A 20971-nucleotide genomic window follows, 5' to 3' on the forward strand; every position below is an offset into this window, starting at 1 on the left:
TTGGCCGTCTCAGGGCCCGGGACCTCACAGAAACAGCCTCTCCCATGTCCTTCCTGTTGAGGAGAGCGTGTTTGGTCCTCAGCACAGACCAGTCAAACAGGGCGCTGTATAGACACTTGGCCAGGGGTCTCCTGCAGTTATGGCCTCTGGACAGAGGGGTTTCTTACCTGGGGTGGGGCAACCATGCCAGGTACAGGCAGTGATGCTCAGAGTCAAGACCTAGTTTTGTCTTATTTTCATAGACAAAGTTGCCCAGGCTGGCCTCGAACTTGCCATGTAGCCAAGGATAATTAAACAACTGATCCTACTTCCTCTACCCCCTCATGGCCTGGCATTGCAGATGAGTGTCACCAGAGCTGGCTTGTCACAGCTGCTATACGGCTCTAAGTCAGGGGCCTCATGTGCAGGAGTGTTATGACTGTGCCATCCCCACACTGCAACCAGGGTTTTCACCTTTCTAGTGCTGAAGTCTGCTTAATCCTACCCTGGACCCAGGACACAGCAGCTGTGGGAGACTCAAAGCCTGGGGCTTCAGCACAGCATGGGTACTCAGCATGGCATGCAGCCTACAGGGCTGTGAAAAAGCCAAGGGAGTGCTTCTCAGCTCACCCCCTGTAGGAGTGTCTAGCCCATCCTTCTCTCCATGGACGCAGACATCTGCTTCCAACTGCCCGACATGTCCCTCGGGTTTTGAGTTTCCTGGATGCCATGTCAATGCCACGACACAGAGTGCTGCCTCTACTGGGGACACACACACAACCTCTCTGGGGGACATCTGAGCCAAGCAGGGATTGGGTGCACTGCAGAGAGGTCAAGTCATGTCGTGAAGTACCTTGTCCCACAAAGGCTCACTGTTCAGGGAGTTGACTGGAAAAGTAAGATTATGCCCCTGGGCAGGGTTCCCCATAGGGAGTGTCCCACACCCTGCTATCAGGTCTATTCCTGGTGCCATGCAAATTCAATTTGCAAGACCCAATGCTCTGGAAATGTCAAGAGCTAACAGAAATGTACCAGGAAGTGCACACCATAGCAAAGGGAGAGGATGGCACAGAGACCTATGCTATGGGTTAAAGGGCACGGAAAGGCCACCTCGAGCACAGGGGTCAGTCACCTCTTTCACAAAAAAGGCAAAGGTCAATGCTCTCAGCTCTGGGAGCCTAAAGGGCTCTGTGGCTCCTAAGCCCTGCAGCTGCAGCCAGAAGCAGCACTGAACAAGATGTAAATGCTGAGTATGGCGATGTCAATAAAACTTTATTTAAAAAACCAAATTGGTGGTGGTGCTGGTGGTGGTGGTGGTGGTGGTGGTGGTGGTGGTGGTGGTGGTGGTGGTGGTTGCGGACTGGTTCATTTCAAAGCATGCTGGAGTGGCATGGCCACTGAGCATCGGGAAACACAGAAAGGAATGTGACCGGACGCAGGGCTCCTAACACCCTAGACGTCGACCTATGGCACTGGAACAGGGTCCCTGAAGGTAAGTCTGGACAGTCAGATAAGGTAAGTACATTTTATTACAAGGAAATGGGACAAGATAAATTTTCTCTTCATCTTGCTATGCTTACGCATCTTTAAGAGTGCAGGGAATTCATGTCTATCAGTCTGGTTTAGAAAAGTGTTTAGAGACAGCAAGAGTAAACTCCGTGGTTCCCTGAAGAGGGTTCCAAGGATTCTGATATCTGGGTCAAAGTGAATGTTAAGGAGAAAAAGGCTGTCAGGCAGGGCAAAAAGATTCCAATTTCTGGTCTCTTTGGGCTGTAATTTTTACTGTGTTCAAGGCCATGAATGCAGACAGGGTAATGACGAATACAGAACAAGAAGCTAGAGCTTCATTAAGACAAAACGAAAGTAAAAGTTTTGCCCTCTGCACCACTGCCTGAAGCAGGTTTTTCTAAGTCGTTTCCCGAGGATGGCATGTTGACCATTAGATTCACAAGATGATAATGACGAATTCACCTGCTTTTTCTTTTCCTATAATTAGGCCAGCATCGATTCAAGGTGTGGCCCAACCGACTTATTATAAAGGATGATACTGGTTGGTTGAAAAAGGTAGTAGCGGCAGCAGCTCTCTGCTCCCAGACCCGGTGAGAGAGAGACCCAACCGCCTGGTCAGGTGGGCACTCCTGAGGCTGCAGAGCGGAAGAGACCACCAACACTGCTCACCCCTGCCCACATCCCTGGCCCAAGAGGAAACTGTATAAGGCCTCTGGGCTCCCGTGGGGGAGGGCCCAGGAGCGGCAGGACCCCTGCCGGAGACACCGCCGGACCCTGAAGGAAACAGACCGGATAAACAGTTCTCTGCACCCAAATCCCGTGGGAGGGAGAGCTAAACCTTCAGAGAGGCAGACAGGCCTGGGAAACCAGAAGAGACTGCTCCCTGCACACACATCTCGGACACCAGAGGAAAAAGCCAAAGACCATCTGGAACCCTGGTGCACTGAAGCTCCCGGAAGGGGCGGCACAGGTCTTCCTGGTTGCTGCCGCTGCAGAGAGCCCCTGGGCAGCACCCCACGAGCGAACCTGAGCCTCGGGACCACAGGTAAGACCAAATTTTCTGCTGCAAGAAAGCTGCCTGGTGAACTCAAGACACAGGCCCACAGGAACAGCTGAAGACCTGTAGAGAGGAAAAACTACACGCCCGAAAGCAGAACACTCTGTCCCCATAACTGACTGAAAGAGAGGAAAACAGGTATACAGCACTCCTGACACACAGGCTTATAGGACAGTCTAGCCACTGTCAGAAATAGCAGAACAAAGTAACACTAGAGATAATCTGATGGCGAGAGGCAAGCGCAGGAACCCAAGCAACAGAAACCAAGACTACATGCCATCATCGGAGCCCAATTCTCCCACCAAAACAAACATGGAATATCCAAACACACCAGAAAAGCAAGATCTAGTTTCAAAATCATATTTGATCATGATGCTGGAGGACTTCAGGAAAGACCTGAACACACTTAGGGAAGCACAGGAAAACATTAATAAACAAGTAAAAGCCTACAGAGAGGAATCGCAAAAATCCCTGAAAGAATTCCAGGAAAACACAATCAAACAGTTGAAGGAATTAAAAATGGAAATAGAAGCAATCAAGAAAGAACACATGGAAACAACCCTGGATATAGAAAACCAAAAGAAGAGACAAGGAGCTGTAGATACAAGCTTCACCAACAGAATACAAGAGATGGAAGAGAGAATCTCAGGAGCAGAAGATTCCATAGAAATCATTGACTCAACTGTCAAAGATAATGTAAAGCGGAAAAAGCTACTGGTCCAAAACATACAGGAAATCCAGGACTCAATGAGAAGATCAAACCTAAGGATAATAGGTATAGAAGAGAGTGAAGACTCCCAGCTCAAAGGACCAGTAAATATCTTCAACAAAATCATAGAAGAAAACTTCCCTAACCTAAAAAAAGAGATACCCATAGACATACAGGAAGCCTACAGAACTCCAAATAGATTGGACCAGAAAAGAAACACCTCCCGTCACATAATTGTCAAAACACCAAACGCACAAAATAAAGAAAGAATATTAAAAGCAGTAAGGGAAAAAGGTCAAGTAACATATAAAGGGAGACCTATCAGAATCGCACCAGACTTCTCGCCAGAAACTATGAAGGCCAGAAGATCCTGGACTGATGTTATACAGACCCTAAGAGAACACAAATGCCAGCCCAGATTACTGTATCCAGCAAAACTCTCAATTAACATTGATGGAGAAACCAAGATATTCCATGACAAAACCAAATTTACACAATATCTTTCTACAAATCCAGCACTACAAAGGATAATAAATGGTAAAGCCCAACATAAGGAGGCAAGCTATACCCTAGAAGAAGCAAGAAACTAATCGTCTTGGCAACAAAACAAAGAGAATGAAAGCACACAAACATAACCTCACATCAAATATGAATATAACGGGAAGCAATAATCACTATTCCTTAATATCTCTCAATATCAATGGCCTCAACTCCCCAATAAAAAGACATAGATTAACAAACTGGATACGCAACGAGGACCCTGCATTCTGCTGCCTACAGGAAACACACCTCAGAGACAAAGACAGACACTACCTCAGAGTGAAAGGCTGGAAAACAACTTTCCAAGCAAATGGTCAGAAGAAGCAAGCTGGAGTAGCTATTCTAATATCAAATAAAATCAATTTCCAACTAAAAGTCATCAAAAAAGATAAGGAAGGACACTTCATATTCATCAAAGGAAAAATCAACCAAGATGAACTCTCAATCCTAAATATCTATGCCCCAAATACAAGGGCACCTACATATGTAAAAGAAACCTTACTAAAGCTCAAAACACACATTGCACCTCACACAATAATAGTGGGAGATTTCAACACCCCACTCTCATCAATGGACAGATCATGGAAACAGAAATTAAACAGTGATGTAGACAGACTAAGAGAAGTCATGAGCCAAATGGACTTAACGGATATTTATAGAACATTCTATCCTAAAGCAAAAGGATATACCTTCTTCTCAGCTCCTCATGGTACTTTCTCCAAAATTGACCATATAATTGGTCAAAAAATGGGCCTCAACAGGTACAGAAAGATAGAAATAATCCCATGCGTGCTATCGGACCACCACGGCCTAAAACTGGTCTTCAATAACAATAAGGGAAGAATGCCCACATATACGTGGAAATTGAACAATGCTCTACTCAATGATAACCTGGTCAAGGAAGAAATAAAGAAAGAAATTAAAAACTTTTTAGAATTTAATGAAAATGAAGATACAACATACTCAAACTTATGGGACACAATGAAAGCTGTGCTAAGAGGAAAACTCATAGCACTGAGTGCCTGCAGAAAGAAACAGGAAAGAGCATATGTCAGCAGCTTGACAGCACACCTAAAAGCTCTAGAACAAAAAGAAGCAAATACACCCAGGAGGAGTAGAAGGCAGGAAATAATCAAACTCAGAGCTGAAATCAACCAAGTAGAAACAAAAAGGACCATAGAAAGAATCAACAGAACCAAAAGTTGGTTCTTTGAGAAAATCAACAAGATAGATAAACCCTTAGCCAGACTAACGAGAGGACACAGAGAGTGTGTCCAAATTAACAAAATCAGAAATGAAAAGGGAGACATAACTACAGATTCGGAGGAAATTCAAAAAATCATCAGATCTTACTATAAAAACCTATATTCAACAAAATTTGAAAATCTTCAGGAAATGGACAATTTCCTAGACAGATACCAGGTATCGAAGTTAAATCAGGAACAGATAAACCAGTTAAACAACCCCATAACTCCTAAGGAAATAGAAGCAGTCATTAAAGGTCTCCCAACCAAAAAGAGCCCAGGTCCAGACGGGTTTAGTGCAGAATTCTATCAAACCTTCATAGAAGACCTCATACCAATATTATCCAAACTATTCCACAAAATTGAAACAGATGGAGCCCTACCGAATTCCTTCTACGAAGCCACAATTACTCTTATACCTAAACCACACAAAGACACAACAAAGAAAGAGAACTTCAGACCAATTTCCCTTATGAATATCGACGCAAAAATACTCAATAAAATTCTGGCAAACCGAATTCAAGAGCACATCAAAACAATCATCCACCATGATCAAGTAGGCTTCATCCCAGGCATGCAGGGATGGTTTAATATACGGAAAACCATCAACGTGATCCATTATATAAACAAACTGAAAGAACAGAACCACATGATCATTTCATTAGATGCTGAGAAAGCATTTGACAAAATTCAACACCCCTTCATGATAAAAGTCCTGGAAAGAATAGGAATTCAAGGCCCATACCTAAACATAGTAAAAGCCATATACAGCAAACCAGTTGCTAACATTAAACTAAATGGAGAGAAACTTGAAGCAATCCCACTAAAATCAGGGACTAGACAAGGCTGCCCACTCTCTCCCTACTTATTCAATATAGTTCTTGAAGTTCTAGCCAGAGCAATCAGACAACAAAAGGAGATCAAAGGGATACAGATCGGAAAAGAAGAGGTCAAAATATCACTATTTGCAGATGACATGATAGTATATTTAAGTGATCCCAAAAGTTCCACCAGAGAACTACTAAAGCTGATAAACAACTTCAGCAAAGTGGCTGGGTATAAAATTAACTCAAATAAATCAGTTGCCTTCCTCTATACAAAAGAGAAACAAGCCGAGAAAGAAATTAGGGAAACGACACCCTTCATAATAGACCTAAATAATATAAAGTACCTCGGTGTGACTTTAACCAAGCAAGTAAAAGATCTGTACAATAAGAACTTCAAGACACTGAGGAAAGAAATTGAAGAAGACCTCAGAAGATGGAAAGATCTCCCATGCTCATGGATTGGCAGGATTAATATGGTAAAAATGGCCATTTTACCAAAAGCAATCTACAGATTCAATGCAATCCCCATCAAAATACCAATCCAATTCTTCAAAGAGTTAGACAGAACAATTTGCAAATTCATCTGGAATAACAAAAAACCCAGGATAGCTAAAGCTATCCTCAACAATAAAAGGACTTCAGGGGGAATCACTATCCCTGAACTCAAGCAGTATTACAGAGCAATAGTGATAAAAACTGCATGGTATTGGTACAGAGACAGACAGATAGACCAATGGAATAGAATTGAAGACCCAGAAATGAACCCACACACCTATGGTCACTTGATTTTTGACAAAGGAGCCAAAACCATCCAATGGAAAAAAGATAGTATTTTCAGCAAATGGTGCTGGTTCAACTGGAGGGCAACATGTAGAAGAATGCAGATCGATCCATCCTTATCACCCTGTACAAAGCTTAAGTCCAAGTGGATCAAGGACCTCCACATCAAACCAGACACACTCAAACTAATAGAAGAAAAACTAGGGAAGCATCTGGAACACATGGGCACTGGAAAAAAATTCCTGAACAAAACACCAATGGCTTATGCTCTAAGATCAAGAATCGACAAATGGGATCTCATAAAACTGCAAAGCTTCTGTAAGGCAAAGGACACTGTGGTTAGGACAAAACGGCAACCAACAGATTGGGAAAAGATCTTTACCAATCCTACAACAGATAGAGGCCTTATTTCCAAAATATACAAAGAACTCAAGAAGTTAGACCGCAGGGAAACAAATAACCCTATTAAAAAATGGGGTTCAGAGCTAAACAAAGAATTCACAGCTGAGGAATGCCGAATGGCTGAGAAACACCTAAAGAAATGTTCAACATCTTTAGTCATAAGGGAAATGCAAATCAAAACAACCCTGAGATTTCACCTCACACCAGTGCGATTGGCTAAGATCAAAAACTCAGGTGACAGCAGATGCTGGCGAGGATGTGGAGAAAGAGGAACACTCCTCCATTGTTGGTGGGATTGCAGTCTGGTAAAACCATTCTGGAAATCAGTCTGGAGGTTCCTCAGAAAATTGGACATTGAACTGCCTGATGATCCAGCTATACCTCTCTTGGGCATATACCCAAAAGATGCCTCAACATATAAAAGAGACACGTGCTCCACTATGTTCATCGCAGCCTTATTTATAATAGCCAGAAGCTGGAAAGAACCCAGATGCCCTTCAACAGAGGAATGGATACAGAAAATGTGGTACATCTACACAATGGAATATTACTCAGCTATCAAAAACAACGAGTTTATGAAATTCGTAGGCAAATGGTTGGAACTGGAAAATATCATCCTGAGTGAGCTAACCCAATCACAGAAAGACATACATGGTATGCACTCATTGATAAGTGGCTATTAGCCCAAATGCTTGAATTACCCTAGATCCCTAGAACAAACGAAACTCAAGACGGATGATCAAAATGTGAATGCTTTCACTCCTTCTTTAAATGAGGAAAAAGAATACCCTTGGCAGGGAAGGGAGAGGCAAAGATTAAAACAGAGACTGAAGGAACACCCATTCAGAGCCTGCCCCACATGTGGCCCATACATATACAGCCACCCAATTAGACAAGATGAATGAAGCAAAGAAGTGCAGACCGACAGGAGCCAGATGTAGATCGCTCCTGAGAGACACAGCCAGAATACAGCAAATATAGAGGCGAATGCCAGCAGCAAACCACTGAACTGAGAATAGGTCCCCTATTGAAGGAATCAGAGAAAGAACTGGAAGAGCTTGAAGGGGCTCGAGACCCCAAAAGTACAACAATGCCAAGCAACCAGAGCTTCCAGGGACTAAGCCACTACCTAAAGACTATACATGGACTGACCCTGGACTCTGACCCCATAGGTAGCAATGAATATCCTAGTAAGAGCACCAGTGGAAGGGGAAGCCCTGGGTCCTGCTAACACTGAACCCCCAGTGAACTAGACTGTTAGGGGGAGGGCGGCAATGGGGGGAGGGTTGGGAGGGGAACACCCATAAGGAAGGGGAGGGGGGAAGGGGATGTTTGCCCGGAAACCGGGAAAGGGAATAACACTCGAAATGTATATAAGAAATACTCAAGTTAATAAAAAAAAAAAAAAAAAAAAAAAAAAAAAAAAAAAATCCATGTTGGGGAATGAAAAAAAAAAAAAAAAAAAAAAGGTAGTAGCTTTTTATGAACCATATTTTAAGTTTTTATGTATATTAAAATTAACATTGGAAAGAACAGTGGTAGGAGAGGAAGCTGGAGGACAACTGCTGCAAATGCTTGCTTTTGAAAATGCTAATGAAGAGTACAGGAGAGCATTATTACCTATAGAGGAGGCTGGGGATATTAATGCTTATATGAAGGCATGCAAGGGTATCTTTTCTGAAAATGGAAAGATGCATATTTGGCACGTATTGATCCAGATAGAGTTATTAAATTATATGTTTAAATACTCTTGAATATCCTACAGGCACTTTCGCTCAGGATGAGTTGCCTTTAGAGTGGGTTTATATTAAATAAAACTTTAACCAAACATTAACAAATTATGAGGAACAAATTTCTTTAATTATTCAGCAAGGCATACAAAGACCTGATACACTGTGGGGATATGATTGTGCTGCTCTTGTTTTCCCATTAAGCAAAGATAAAGTGGAATATTTAATGTAGATGTCTGAGGTTTTTCAATTAGCCATGATTTCTTACACTGGAAATATTGAATTTCATCCTCCCCATAGTAAATTGTGGGATTGCTTTAAAAAACAAAAAAAAATTTGATAAATACACTAATTTCTGTTGATCCATTACCATCAGCCCTTACTGTGTTTGCAGATGGCTCTAAGACCAAGATGGCTTATTGGACCAAAGATTAATTTTGGGGACAAGAATCTTCTTTTGGGTCAGTACAACAAAATGAATTATTAGCGGTAATTAATGTATTCCAGGATTTTACTCATGATGTAAAAATATTATAGCTGAGTCTGCTTATGTTGTAGGAGTAGTACAGAACATTGCGACTGCTGTTGTTTCTACATCTAAGCCTATATTAAATGTTATTCTCACATATTAAAGGACTATTGTTATTATGAAACTCTAGAATATTCATTACACATACTAGATCACATTCAAAATTTCCAGAATCTTTAACACTTGTCAATCATATGGTAGATCAATTAGTGGCATTTGCTACCCCAGAAGAACACAGTCATAATCATGCCAATACAGGATATTTACATATTAAATATAAGCTTCCCTATTCTTAAGCCAAACAAATTATTGCTAATTGTCCTATGTGTCAGTCTTCTCGTATAAAATGTATTCCATCTCAAATTAATCCCAGAAGGATGCAACTTAATACATCGTGTCAGATCGATATAACCCATATTTCTGAGTTTGGTCGCCTTTCACATATAGATGTAAGCATAGATAATTTTTCAAAATTTGTGTGGGCTACACTATTGCCAGGAGTACGCACTGCTCATGTTATACAGCATCTATTGGAAACTTTTGCTGTTATGGGACTGCCTTCTAAAATTAAATTGATAATGGACCAACATATATTTCTTATCAATATAAACAATTTTGTCAACGATATCATATTGTACATATTACTGGTACAGAACACAATACACAAGGACAAGCTTTTGTTGAAAGAATTCACCATAACCTGAAATGACAAATTATAAAATTAAGAAGGGGGAAAAGAGATGGCCTTATGCAACCTGAATGGAGTTTGCAGACCAGTCCCAGAGCTATATGGCACAAATATTATACGTTATTAATTTTCTTAATTTACCACAAGGTGAAGTTATATCAAGAGCCGATAGACACTTTGTTGAACTTCCCCCCAGAAGGCATGGAACAGACAGTATGGATAAAAATTGCCCGGGATGCTGAATGGCAGGAAGGGACATCATTGTATATAGGGGAGAGGGTTTTGTCTCATTACAGGATGGGAGACTATTATGGTTACCCGGGAGATGGATCCAAGCACAGAATAATAAGAACTGCTCCCTACCCTCAAAGGAATCCAGTTAAACCAGCTACATTTTCTCCTGATGGATGTTCTCAGGAGATGAGGAGGTGTCCTCCATTACTGAGGCCCTGGCTTCTCTTAGTGTCCACAAACAACAATGGATAAGGATCCGTGCAGTGACAACCCTATTACCTATGTGGGGTCAGGTGAAGCGATTAAGCACTGAAAGGAATAATTTTGTCTCCTTCAGGAAAGTCCTTTACGGCTGAGCACTTATTCTTAGCAATGTGTGTTTTACTCATGGTTTCTTCTGCTGCGGCCAATGCCAGTTATCGGGTTTATATTGCTTATCATGATGAAATCCTACTACTTTTCTGTTAGTAAATATATGGATAATGACACAGAACATGATTGGAAGTTAATTCAAGCCTATTTAGAGGGTAATGAAAGTGCTTCAAAAGTAATTAATGCCTTGAAATATGATGTTCGAATGTCTTTTGGTAAACAGCTAGAAGATACTACCCCTATGGAAATAGCGAAATTATTGGCTGATCAATTGACAGGATTAGATCCCAAGGCTTGGCTTCAAAGGATTTTCCATAGCATGGGAGGAGCTAGTTTTGCCATAATCTTATGTACATTATGTATTATGTTGCTTTATTTTTACATGACTAAACCCCTACAAGGACCTTTAGCTATGTTATGTAAAGTGTTACTTTAAAACAAAAGAAAAAAGAAGGAATTGTTAAGACATAGAGATGCAGCTCCCAGGCAGGGTCAAGAAAGGCCTGGTGACAGATTCAAGTAGGGGCTGGAATGCCGCCCTGGAGAAGAAAATGTTTTTCTCACTTGGCCTTAAATTATGTTCTCCTGTGTCCCGTTTCTGTGGAAGTGGTTCTAACGCTCTCTTGGTAATGGTGAGTATATTTTGATTATAATAAGAGAGGTGATTTGTTATATGAATATTTTTAGAAGAAGCTTTTGTTTATTCGTCTTTCTTTGTTTAATCTTCCCTCATTGTTCCTGGTATCCTGGGAATAATAATTTTATGGTATCTTGACACAATGAAAATTGTAGTAATGCATATTCTTAGCTTAATAAGGATTAATAAAGCTTGCAACTGCGTGCAGTTTCTTATACCTTTGCTCTGCACCCCCTGTGTCCTGGGGGTATGCGACCATACCCAGGGCCCCAAATCACTAGACATTGACAATGGGTCACCCCACAAAACACAGAAGCATCTACCTTAGTCAAAAATGGACATTTTATTGAATGCATACACTAACACTGATTGATCACATCCATAGCTAAGATACTAGGGGCAGATCCGTGGCCCAAAATACATTCCTCTAAACCTATAAAGCGAAAGAAAGAAAGAAAGAAGGAAAGAAAGAAAGAAAGGAAGGAAGGAAGGAAGGAAGGAAGGAAGGAAGGAAGGAAGGAAGGAAGGAAGAAGAAAAAACACAAAAAACTTAAGCTTCTTATAGGAACTTCGCAGGAAGTGTTGTCTGGCGGTCAGTTCTGATTAGGCCATTTTAGATGAAACAGTGCATAGTGACCCTTAATGTGATGGGCCCTATATAAAGCTTTTTGCAATATTGGAATTTTAACAAACCTCTCCAGAACATACAGCAGAGGCAAGGATGTGATCACCATGTCCTTGCTCTCTATCAGGTTATTTTTCTGTGTCCTTGATTGTCAGGCATAGACAGCAACAATCTGAAATAGCTGGTAGACATGGAACAAAGTGGCTAAAACTATAGTTGTGGGTTGCACACCTCAACTGTCAATGGCTGATGCTGTCCTCAGAGACCTCGGAGGCCCCTCTTGTAAGACTGTCTATTGGAAAGTGGAAGCACTGACTTCAAAGTGAACCGGGCCAGCCAGGGAGAGGGCATCATGGATACGTGAGACCCTGTCTAAAACCAGCACAAAAACCAACCCTTCATTCAAACCATCATCTATTAATTCTTTATTATTTACCACTTTCTCCCTACCAGCCTTTCAGTCTGGAATGGTAGAAAAGGACTGGGAATGTTCCTTCTATTCTAAGACCTTGATCTCTCTTTCCTTAGGTCCACATTAAGAACACATGCAAATGGATATCACCATCTGAACAACTTAGTATCATCTACTCAGTATATCTAGCCTAATACTGTGCTATGACAATCTCAAGCTTCCCTGAGTTTCGCTGACCCAGCAAGAAGTATGAAGTACTGAGGCCACACCCCAGTGATCCTTTCAAGGGGTTAGAAGAAAGCCGTGAGAGATGCTCCACTTCTTTGTCCTTAGATTAAATCACATTGACACAATGTGGGTGGACTATTTAACCAGACATGTTTCTCCCAACCCCACCTTTCTGAGTTCAGACCATGGCAGAATTCATGCCCCACCACCCTAGATATTGAGTTTAGTGATATGTAAATATTATTTAAACCTGTGTATTAAATTTTGTCATTTTGTTAGTTTTTGTGGTTTTCACAGTCTTCTTTAATTAACTTTCCTAGTTTTATTAATTTATCCCCTGTGTTCTCTGGTATTTTGTTCTTCCCTTCAAACTAAAGTATTCCTTTTAGGATCCTCTACAGAGCTGTCTTACTGGTTACTCATATTGTGTTAAATTTATTTTTAGTGTGCATTAGTCAGCACAGTAGCTGGGCAGCTGCCTGCCCTCCATGGTATCAGATCTACTTTCCAAACAATAACGCTCAACTCTTACAGGCTGTGTAGCATCTTGGCTGCTCTTTGTTCCACTTGGACAGCCCTTGGGACCAGGCTCTCCTCTCCCTTAACCATGGCTGCTGTCCTCTTCCTCTCTCCTCTCCATCACACACGTTCTTCCTTTATTCTATGGCAGCTTCTTCTTCCTTCTTCTGTCCTCATGATCCTCTCTAGCAAAGCCCTCAAAGCTCACCTCCCCCATCTCTCTGCTGTGCAGCTGTTGGCTGTTGGCTTCTTTATAATCACAGTTAACTGGGAGCAGGGTAGTTATTTTGGGTTAACCATTCTTGAGTTCTACAAATTAGCATTAAAATACAAGCAGCATTAGGCCCATCCACCACAGGGATTTTTGTTTGTTTGTTTGTTTGGTTTGCTTTAATTTTCATTTACCTTCTTACTTGTTATTTTATTTTTGGCTATTTTTTATTAATCGGTTATTTTATTTATTTCCATTCAACTGTTGTCCTGCTTTCAAGACTCCCCTCATCAAATTTACATCCCATTTCTGCTCAGCTTTGCCTATGTGACAGTGCTCCCCCACCCACACATATCCATTCCCACCTCACACCTCTAGGATCTGCCTTTGGTGGGGCTACAGGCCTCACCTTGAACCATAGAGCATCCTTGCATACACTTTGGCTGGCAGTTTGGCCCCTGGGAGCTTGGGGATTAGGGAAAGAAGATCTGTTCAGATATTAAAGCCAATGATTGCTGCATTCTCTTCTTTTTCTGGTTATAGGTGAAATTATGTTTGTGTGCTTCTCTTTTTTTAAATTATTGAGAGAAGATTAATTTCTTCGTTTTTCTTGGGTATAGTTTAGTTCATTGTCTTGGAGTTTTCCTCCTATTTGACTCTGTTGTGCTTTCTTACAGAAAAGAATTGTTTAAATTTGGTTTTGTCATGAAATATCCTGGTTCCTCCTTTTATGGTGATTGAGGATTATGCTGGATATAGGAGCCTGTGTCTGCATAACATCTGCCCAAGATTTTCTGACTTTTAGAATCTCTGTTGAGAAGTCTGGTGTAATTCAGATACGTCTGAATTTATTTGTTACTAGATATTTATACCTTACCCCTTTTAATGTTCTTTCTTGATCTGTGCATTTAGCGTTTTAATTATTATGTGAATGGAGGAATTTTTCTGGTACAATTAGTTTGATGTTCTGTAGGCTTGTTGTACCTTTATGGCCTTTTCTTTCTTTACCTTATGGAAGTTTGCTGCTATGATTTGTTGAAGGTGTTTACTGGATCTATGAACTAGAAATCTTAATTCTCTTCTCTATCTATTATCCTTAGGTTTCAACATTTAATTGTGTCCTGAAATTCATGGATGTTTTGGGTTCAATAAACCATACATGTTTATCTGAGATGGGTGTTTTGTGCTTTGTGGGATGACCTCCTTGACCCCAGGCTGCATGAAGAATCTCAGCTGACAATGGGGACATAAATTATAAGTATGTGTAGCAAGACCCAGGCCTCTTCCAGGTTCTTAGATATTAACTGAGAACCTCAAATACAGTAGTAATGTGATAGTGTGTTGTGAATCTAGTTACTATTCTCTATTTTGATATAGATGACTCTTTTTGTGTCATGGTCAGCTTATAATGACTAGAAGACCTAAGCTTGAGAATAACCAAAGACTACATTGCTTCTCTAGCAGCTGAGCTTTTAAAAGTCCTGGTGTGACGGCAACTGTTGGTGGACATTCTGGATTATTCCTTCTGTACTTTAACTCTCTGTGTCACTTCCACCATCAGTAAGTTAGTTCAATTCCATATATTGGAAATTCCTCACCTGGAAGTAATACTCTTTTTTTTTTAAAGATTTATTTATTTATTTAATATATACAAGTACACCGTGACTGTCTTCAGACACACCAGAAGAAGGCATCATATCTCATTACAGATGGTTGTGAGCCACCATGTGGTTGCTGGGATTTGAACTCAGGACCTCTGGAGGAGCTGTCAGTGCTCTTAACCACTAAGCCATCTCTTTAGCCCAAGAAATACTTTCTGAATATGATCTGAGATTGGCCATGGAAAAAGGGTAGCTTGAACTGTCCCACCTAGGTTCTGGGCCTGCACAGGCCTGCTCTCCAAAAGAAACCTGTGTTCACAGCTGTTGGCTGGCTAAGAAAGATTTCACGAGACGTGATACACAGCCCTCGGACTTCTGCTTCAGTCATCTGCACAATTTTTCCCGGACGATATCCTCATACCTCCAGCAGGCGGGTGATGAAGCTGTCCACTCTCAGCTCCCCTTCAGCCATCTTGTGGGCACAAGACTCTCTTCCCTGCAGCAGGAACAAGGGCTTCTCCATGGTGGCTGCAGCAGCAGTGGTGGTTTGGCATTCTCACCTAGGAGACCCTATGCCTTTCTACCCCAGTTCCAACTCAGCTCAGGCCCGGGCCTTCCCCCCATCCACTTCCCATGGAGCAGGGAGAGCACACCCACTAGAAATAAAAGGGAAGCCCTTGGTCCTGCCAAGACTGAACCCCCAGTGAAGGGATTGTTGGGGGGAGGGTGGCAATGGGAGGAGGATGGGGAGGGGACACCAATAGAGAAGGGGAGGGGGAGGGGTTAGGGGGATGTTTGCCTGGAAACCCAGAAAGGTAATAACAATTGAAATGTAAATAAGAAATACCCAATTTAATAAAGATGGAGAAAAAAAGAGAAAAGTGTCACACATTTAAAACAGAAGAATATGGACCCTAATTTTAAACCACAGCTCTGTCAACTAACTAAACCTTTAAAAAGCTCAGATAATCAGGCCAAACAATATTTTCTCGGTTTATGTATCTGTAATGTCGCATAAATAATAATGTCCGTTTCTTGCTATTGTGGAGGGAATTAAATAGATAATATGTAATCATGGAAATTTTGAAGTACCATCCATTTTTCTGTTCATTAAATCACTCTTCCTCATTTCATTGATCAAGTATGTATGTTTTCTTTTCATAATTACATGTATAATAAAACCAGTATAAAAACCTTCAGAATTGTATAAGCTTTCACTTTTAACAAATTAAATTATTTGTTCTTTGTATTTCTGCTGAACATTTAAATGTTCTTTATAAGTCCCAATGCTAGTTTATTAGGTACTTATAAACTTAAAACTCTTTGCCTGAGAGCATGAGTACTATTTAATTATATAGTAACTACACTCAGGCTGTCTTTGTATTAAACCAATTATATCAGACTCTAAAAAAAATTACTATTGCATAAAAGTTTGTGTGTGTATGAGTGTGAGTGTCTGTGTGTGTGTGTGAGTGTGTGTGTGTGTGCGTGCGCAGCACATGACCGAACAACTTTCAGGAGCCATTTCTCTCCTTCTGTCATGTGGGTCCCATGATGTAACCCAGATGTTTGACTTTGGCAATAGATAATATTACCAACTAAATAAATAAATAAACAAACAAAAAACAAGCCACCAATCAACTTTAAAAGTAAAGGCCAGAAGTTCACAGAATAGTAGCATTGGCCTTACCATATCCTTTCTTTGGGGATGGGAAAATTAATGTTCTGAAATCCATGACTTTCAGGAATTGTGATATTCATGGAAATTCAATTCCTTTGCAGATGCTCCAGTTGTTGTGGCCAATTGCTAGAAAGGTCAGCTTAAGCTTGCAGGACCCCCACCATCCCTCCCCCTGCCTCCACAGAAAGCTCAAAAGACACTGCCCAGAACTTACTCCACATTCCCAGAACCACTTTCTTTGTCCATCATTTCTTTGAGATGAAAGGTCAGACTCCTTCACCCTAGTCTCTCCACAATGGACATCCCCCCTCCCAAAACACTTCTAAGACTGGAAAACATGTCTTAGGATGTATCTGCCAGACTCGGACTGAGACAAACTAGGGCACTGGTTGTCACTACAACACTGGTGACATAGCAGAGGACGCCAAGAACTCTCTAGGAGACAATAGAATGTCCAAGAAGGGACAGCAGATGTCATGGGGAGCAGACTTTGCCTCCCTGCTAATGTTCTCCCTGTACTGACCATAAGCTGAGGTGTCCTTTCCAGGAGACTTTCCCGGGGCAGAGCCACTGAGCACCTCCTGCTTCCAAAGCCAAATTTTCCTCAAGGCTTGATTATAAAAACCTTAGTAATTCCTATGCATCTAAATGAATGTTTCCTTCCAAATCCTGCCCAAAAATGTCTCATCCTAACTCAAATTATCCTTCTTCACCAATATTAGCCATTAAAAATTCCTGAGAAATAATACCAGTTTGAATATGCAGTCAAAATGTTCTCCTGTCTTATTATGTACAGGTGCTTGAAATCACATCAAGAAATAGCCTGCATGGAAGGTTGCAACATGGGTGTGTGTTAGGGGAACACTCATGAAGCCTTGTGCTTAGCATTCAACGGTTGCCACAAAATTCCTTAGGAGGAAGACTTGAAATCATTATGGTGCTAGAAACATTGTGGAGGCCAGTTGGCATAGGAAAGTGAAACATTAGAGCCACCAGTGAAGGCTCCTGTTGGGCCCAACTTTGGTGTTTCCCTCCCCCCTGCTGAGCCTTTCAGCCTGCTATAGCAAGAAATTGTTTACACCTTTGACAGCTGCTCTTAGCCCCTGATTTGAGGCTGGGATTTTCCATGGCACCCTTCCTCCCCACTGAGCTTTCCTGCTTCTTGTTTTTAAGAAGCTGTTTATGTCCCTGATTGGGCTGGAACGTTCACCTCACAGACTTGTCCTATTTTCCTGGTTGGGGATTTTCACCTGCCTTGTTGTTTTTCCACAGCTTTTGCCTCTGGTATATAAGGAGATCTCAGTAAAGCCTTGGTGGCACTCGCTAAAAAGGGGTGACCCGTGTACGTGTTTTCTTTCAACCCCACAAACCTACACCCGATATTCACACACTGTCGGCGCAGGCACTGACAATAGGTATCACAATAGAAACTAGTAAATAGATTTAACCAAACTATCACATTAATGCCGTATTTCGTGGTATTTTTTTTTTTTTTTTGCTCTCCTAGAACCTGGAAGAGGCTTGGGGTTTTCTAATCCGACTCATAATTTATTATCCTTCCCAACACTATGTGCTTTGTTCTGTTAATGCTAACAGCGCCATCCAATACCTAGGATATTTTCTACTGACATGTGTGACATGAGACAAAACAGTCCCTGTCATCCCTCACCTGAATAAACTTCCTTAGAGGACTGTGTAGTTGGAGGGTCCTTCTTTCCTCTCCAAGATCGAGAAACATTTCCAGTCTTCAGACAAGTGTGTCAGCCATTGTCCAGTGACTGTCTTGAGATGTCCACAATGTCAGCTGAGTGTCATCATCTAGCCTGCTCTGTAATTGTTGTAGATGATTAATAGGGTTCCAGCCCTAGGATTTAATTCAGTGCTACAGTACCTGCCAAACACGCTCAAAGCCCTAGCTGCCACTCTAGTCCTGTGTGCTCTAGAGAAAGAAAATAAAGATCCCCATTGTCTATCAAGTTTCTCCTCCAATAGAAGGAGAATCTGCGAATCTGCATCTGGTCTTTTAAGTAACTCTAAGCCCCAGCTTCCCCACTGCTCCCTGCATCGATTCCATTATTGGTGCATTTTCAGTAACTCTCCCTTTATTTGCACCATGTCAGTAAAGTGTGTGTGTATGTGTGTATGTGTGTTCATCCATGAACTCACTATAAATTATTATCAAATGACCCAGAAGACCGTGGAGAAACCTGTCGATGTGCATGCAGAATTATGTTACTACCGTTCCATGGCACCTTGCAGGGAACACTGAAATAGTGGGCCGCTTTAATAGAGCCTAAAACCAGGCTATGCATGGTTTTCAGTGACGTTGTGATGTGCAACACCACAACAGAGATCAGCAGAAGCTTCATTTATTCCATGCTGCTGTTACCAAGAGGAGGCAAAACCTCATCCCATAGAGAGTCTGGTGGGATCTGATGAAGGGCAATAAACTCAGGTTGAAATCAAGCCTTTAGAAACAAAGAGAAAAATGCAAAGTCAAGGAAAGCAAGAGCTGTCTTTTTCTTTTCTTCCTCTTTTTTTTTTTTTTTGAGAAGATCCACAAGAGAGACAACCCCTTCCTCAAACTAACAATGCAGAAGAGAGACAATACATGAATTAAAAATCAGAAATGAAATGAGGGACATAAGAATAGAAACCGAGCAAATTCCAAAATCATTAGTTCTTACTCCCGAGGACTTTACGCCAGAACACTGGAATATTTATTCGATATTGTTGATTTTGTAGACAGATAACAATTACCAAAGTTAAATCCACATCTGGGAAGGTATCTGAAAAATACCCCTAAGAAAATAGATACACTCATTAAAGGTTGCATACATTATATATTATATTGCTTTCTTTTTGCATGATTAAACCCCTTCAAGGACATTTAGCTATGTTATAGAAAGTGTTACTTTTAAAACAAAAGGACAAAGAGAGAAATTGAGGAGTCACTGAGAGACACTTCCCAGACAGGATCAAGGAAAGACGGCTGAGAGATGCAAGCAGGGGCTGGAACGCTGCCCTTGAGAAGAAAATGTTTTTCTCACTTTACCTTACACTATGCTGTACTGTGTCTGTTTTTTGTGGAAGCGGCTCTCATGCTCTCTGGGTTATGACAAGTATATTGTGATGCTAGGAAGAGGGGTGATTTGCTATACAGATATTTTAAGGAGAAGCCTTTGCTTAGTCTCACTTCTTTGCCTAGTCTTGCCTCAGTCGTTCCTGGTATCATGGGAATAACGATCTTATTATATCTTGCCAAAAGGGAAAGTTAGGTAATCCATATTCATGCCTATATAAGGGTTAATAAACTTGCAGCTGCATGCAGTTGCATCTGCCTTTGCTCTGCATCCTCTGTGTCCTGGTTATTTGTGACCGTACCTGGGCCCCCAATGCACTAGATGTTGACAAGCTTCACCCTTCTCAGTGTCAGGTTTATTTTCTTTCTTTTTTGAAATCTATGATGTGGAGGCGTATTACAGCAACAATATGAAATAGCAGGCGGGCATGTATGAAAATTGCTGTGTTTAAGCTAGGTGTGGGGACAAGTCCTCAAAAGGAGCTGTTAAGATGGGAAACACATAATGCATTTGTTGCTGGAATTGAGTTGCCTCAGCTGTGTTGCTCTGCCTGCTCACTTATGCTGAATTTTCCACTACTGTACTTGTATACACAAGTACAGTGTGGTCAGTTATTATAGATATTTGTCATTTCTTACAGAGGGCAACTATGATTGACTACATCCAATTCTATAAAAAACAAAACTCAGGAAACCTGGCCCTTGGCAGCAATGAATCAAGAAATATCTAGGATGGTGGGGCATGAATTCTGCCAAGCAATGAACTCAGATAGGTGGGGTTGTGAGGAAGATGTGTGGTTGAATAGCCCAATAGATTCACGTTGTATCATCTTGATTTAATCTAAGGACAAAGAAGTGCAGTATCTCTGATGGCTTTCTTCTAACCCCTTGAAAGGTTCACTGGGGTTTGACCTCAGTTCTTCATTCTTCTTGCTGGGGCAGCAACACTCAGGGAAGCTTGAGATTTCCATAGGCACAGGATTAGGCTAGAAATGCTGAGTAGGTAATATTTAGTTATTCAGATGGTGATACCCATTTCATTTGTTCTTAACGTGGACCTAAGGAAAGACAGATCGAGGTCCTTAGAATACAAAGATCATTTCCAGTTCTTTTCTACCTTTCCTGAATGAAAGACTGGTTGGCAGAGAATGGTAAAAATTCAAGAATTGGTAGATGATTCTTTGAATGGAGGGTGGGTTTCTGTGCTGGTTTTAGACAGGTTCTCAATTACCCCATCTTGTTCTCTAAGTTGCTCTTCAGGTTCACTTTGAGCTCAAATAAAGCTGCTTCCACTTTCCAACAGGTAGTCTTACAAAGGGGCCTCCAAGGACTGTGAGGACAGCATTAGCCAATGAGAATTGAGGTGTGTAACCCA

The 20971-nt window shown here is 41.4% G+C and overlaps 2 protein-coding genes across 5 annotated transcripts in view; one reads left to right on the forward strand and one right to left on the reverse strand.

Moving 5' to 3' along the window:
• The window catches only part of LOC147999107 (uncharacterized), a 924037-nt gene that overhangs the window by 106627 nt on the left and 796439 nt on the right, over positions 1–20971 (reverse strand). The gene's annotated exons all lie outside the window — the stretch shown is intronic.
• LOC147999110 (disks large homolog 5-like) overlaps positions 1–20971 on the forward strand; it is a 260765-nt gene that overhangs the window by 38737 nt on the left and 201057 nt on the right. The window contains exons 1-3 of one of the 2 annotated variants that reach the window (XM_087596150.1): positions 1454–1494; positions 1976–2043; positions 9172–9238. The gene's annotated coding sequence lies outside the window, so the exon portion shown is untranslated. Of the gene's footprint in view, positions 1–1453; positions 1495–1975; positions 2044–9171; positions 9239–20971 lie in introns of those variants that run through there. The other variant, XM_087596149.1, reaches the window with a different exon arrangement.

This window comes from Rattus norvegicus, chromosome 19 (assembly GCF_021556685.1).
Source record: "Rattus norvegicus strain SHRSP/BbbUtx chromosome 19, alternate assembly SHRSP_T2T, whole genome shotgun sequence".
Taxonomy (NCBI): Eukaryota; Metazoa; Chordata; class Mammalia; order Rodentia; family Muridae; genus Rattus; species Rattus norvegicus.